Genomic DNA, 3,869 nt, shown 5'->3' with positions numbered 1-3,869 from the left:
TATTTACCATCTTAAAATCTAAAATCTTTCTTTACTAGCAAAGAAATAAGAGAATGGTAACAACATTTTAACCAAGAATCCACAATATTTATGTATTTTTATGAATTCTTCAGAAAAATAAATAGGAATGACATCCATCTTTAACATTTTTGTTAAAGATTATTTCAATGAAAGTAATAGAATTTAATAAATATACTTTAAAAGATATGTACATTAAACTTAGGGACATTTGGCATTTTAAAAAAAAAAGGCCACAAGGTATTGAGATTATTTTGCCTTGACATGTAAACGTATTGCCTATCTCGGGATATATGTGTTTAAATCTTGTGTTTAAATCTTCTCAATAATTATACAGTAGTATTATTTATTCTTTTCTATGTTAAAGCAATTTGGACTGCATGGATCAAGGGCTAAGTCTCCACTGCAAAGACTCACCCTCACAGAAACGCCACTGTGGCTCTCCAAGTGACTCTGTGCTTCAGTGATTTCCGAAATACTAGTAAATAACAAAAACTTTAAAGAAGTCAGCCCTCTGAGACCAAGAGTTGGGTCTTCTGATTCTCAACATGAAGCTGTTATGACACTGTGTCTGTGAATTAGGACCGAAAATGGAAAGCAGAAGTCTCCAATTAGTAAAATCCCTGGTTACAAATTCTTGAGTTTCTTCTTATTTCCATTTTCAAACTTCAGCCTTAAATCCATGTGGTCTTTAACCAGCCGCCTGCCCAGCCTTCCGCAGTCAGGCATCAGTGCACTTCTGCCACAGCCCGGGCAGCACCAGAACACGGTAGCAGTTGCGCTGGCCTGAGCAGTCTCCAAACAGTAAAAAGTGATTTACTGCCTCTTTTTCGTTAATATATCTTGGTTGCCTCCAGCCTTGTTATTTTCTCTAGACATTACTGGACTCACTAACGCCGTGGCCTGAAGTAGGCAAGAGGCAATGTACACTCCCACCCTCGCCCCCCCAACTTGCAGAGAAGAGCAACTCTCTGCTATTGCGCCATAAATAATTGAACAGTCTCTTCCAGGCAACACAGTCAAGATGCAGATTTAATTTATTCCCTGGGAGGACTAAAGGTGGCTATGTAGACCCGGTTCACAGTCAAGCTGAGCTGGGGACACCGGTACTTTCAAAATGTGTCAAACTTACGGAGCACATGCCCCGGGGTCCAGTGTCAAATGCCATTGCAAAGAATGGTTCTTTTCTTTGTAGCTTTGTTCTGTTTCCCTTAGCATTCCTCATTAGGAAAGGAAACTTCATTCCACAACAGAAAGGGAAATGATACTGATGTAACTGGGTAGCATTTTGCATATCTCGAAATTCACTGAAAATCTGTGTGCCAAATCTCATGTCATGTATTCTACCTTACTTTCTTTAGAAGATTTCTTTTTTAAAGCCACCTGCAACTTGATGTCTAGAGTTGTTTTACATAACACAGTCTGAAAAGGACACCTAGTAAAAGCTGCAACTTCTTTGCTTGTTTTAGAAATCTAGTGGGAAAAAGAATGGAAAAGAGGGAAGGAGGAAGAGGAGGAGAGAAGGAAGTAAGAGAAGAAAGAAATCCATCTCAAGCATTTCAAAAGACTTCTAGGAAGGACTTTTAGGGTGGAACCAGGGGACATAACAGACCCTGAGGCCACCAGCAGCAGAAGGACCCAGGAGTGAGGGGAGAAATGGGCTTTCCAGGGGCCACTGGGAGCTGAAGGAGAGAGGAAGTAGTGGAGGAGGGCAAACATAATCAGAAACTTGATAACTCAGCCCAAACCAATACAGTGCTGAAACACCCAGACATATACTCAGGTCCCTAAGTCTCCTTTTATAGGAGCTATGATATTGAATACATTGATTTACACCTATTATCTTCCATTGCCTATTTGACATTCTATTTTGCATTTCAAAGAAGCTTATATCTTAAAGATATTCTATTCTGTCTTTTAATTACTCATTTTAGAAAATGCTTGATGTTTTCCATGTGAAATATTTCCTTTGGAAAGCTCCTGTCCTTCCCTTCCTCTCTCCCTCACCTTTCCCTACATGAGTATTTGCAAACTATGCAGAATATGACTGGAATCTTCCTGGCAAGTACTTAATCAGACTGCAGCTTTGTTTTCAAGTCTGTGTTGCGATGATTGTATCCCTAAGGAAATGGGTTACGTTTTGGAAAGACAGTGTAATGCAGAGGCCAGAGCTGTCTTCCTGACCTGGGAGGTGATTTGAGGAAATGACCTCAAGAAATTAACTTCTCACTTGTTTCTAAATGACTTTGAGATACAAAGAAAGAAAAAAAATCAGTTACTGCAGAAGTTCAAAGAAATGAAGTTCTACTGAGTGCTTTATGAATTTTTTTAAGTGTGATTTTCCAAGTGATAGAAAAACATTCCAAATCATGGTGTTGCCTGATTCACTGCGCACAGCTGTCAGCTGATCCCAAACATTAAAAGCTTGGAGAAAACCAGATAAGGGTGACTTCTAGTCCATCTAGACGGATAACAACACAAGGCTGTGCAGACTCTAATATAAACATGTAAAAAAAAAAAAAAAAAAAAAAACAAAAGAAAAAAAAAAAAAAAAAAAAAAAAAAAAAAAAAAACTGCAAAAATTTTAAAGGCTCTCTCATAGCCTGGTGGCTTTTATTGAATTTTTCATTTGTTGTTGCATACATGGGATGAGGAAAGAGGAGACATTTGTCCTTATGGTGAAACCTCTTGCCATAGACTTGAAACCTGTAAAATCATGTGGTTTATGGAGCAGTGTTTTGTGCCTTGGATTCCATATACAGAATTTGACAAAAGGACAGACGTGGTTAGAGGTTCTGAGGTCTTGTCTGAGGGGGCACTTGTTCTAGGACTTTCTTTCTGGGTGACCTTTCTTGGTGGTTAAAATAAAACGTAAACTTTCACCATGTAAGTTTCTCCCTTGCCTGCCTTATGTCAGCTTTCCTCACTCACGCTCATTTGGGTAAATATACACACATCCTTTTATCGGCTTATGTACACACATATATTGTACCAAGCTGGCCAATGCAATATTTATGTTTGTACTTTGAGCTGCCTAAGATTTTGTCATGAAATCTAAGGCTGCTGTAGGGGAGAGAGCGCATAAAACTTTCATGACTCGTATAAAAAAGACAAAATGTTATCATTAATATTTAATAAAATTTGCAGCAGTCAATGAGCAAAATCAATGTTTTTTAATTAAGTTATTCATTTGTAATATGAGCCGTACCTTGTTGTGTATTAGAGTGGAATTTAGGATGTTGAACTTTAAATAAATAAATAAACCTAATTTTAGCCCTCGGGGTAATAGTATTAGTGATAAAACTATTAATTGGTTGCCTGTGCTTTGATAAGCAAACAGGGTTTCTTTAGTGACAACATCTTTTATCCCAAAGTGTTTTCTGAGTCTCAAGCTGGATTCTGTCCAAGGCATTTAGTAAGATGAATTGAGGTTCATACTGTTGATAACAGGCACATCAGTGCCCCGAGCATATTGTTAGCTCCTACCAAGGGTCTCCTATTCGAAATTGGGGCCGCTGAAGGGTGGAAGTTTATACAACCTGAGTGGGTTTTTAACCAAGGTTTTAGAGTCATCATATATTAAAGAAATTAGTTGGATTAGTTTTATTTATTGAATTACTTTTATTTATTAAAGTAAATAAACCAAAGGCCTATTCACCTCTGTACCTCCTCTTTGCTCTGGAATTCATTTCTCTAACCCGCCATCCCTATCTGGTTCTCCTTGTCCCTTCTCTGAGTGCTTGCCAGTTTTCAGAACTTTGCCCCTTTGTCCAGCCTTCCTTCTGGGGTTGTGGAGGAAACAGTTTCCTGTAAGCAAAGTTGATGTGGGAAGGTGGCACATTGCTCTTCCT

The 3,869-nt window shown here is 38.4% G+C and overlaps 1 long non-coding RNA gene across 3 annotated transcripts in view; it reads right to left on the bottom strand.

The window, feature by feature from the left end:
- Positions 1-245: 245 nt before the first annotated feature.
- The window catches only part of LOC119468020, a 23,068-nt gene continuing 19,444 nt past the window's right edge, over positions 246-3,869 (bottom strand). The window contains exon 3 of one of the 3 annotated variants that reach the window (XR_005196652.1): positions 246-1,491. This is a non-coding gene — a long non-coding RNA (uncharacterized LOC119468020). Of the gene's footprint in view, positions 1,492-3,660; positions 3,826-3,869 lie in introns of those variants that run through there. The other 2 variants (XR_005196651.1, XR_005196650.1) reach the window with 2 other exon arrangements.

Source organism: Cebus imitator, unplaced genomic scaffold (genome assembly GCF_001604975.1).
Source record: "Cebus imitator isolate Cc_AM_T3 unplaced genomic scaffold, Cebus_imitator-1.0 Scaffold368, whole genome shotgun sequence".
NCBI classification, from domain to species: domain Eukaryota; kingdom Metazoa; phylum Chordata; class Mammalia; order Primates; family Cebidae; genus Cebus; species Cebus imitator.
Note: the sequence above shows the minus strand (reverse complement) of the source record. Positions and strands in the feature narration are given on the sequence as shown.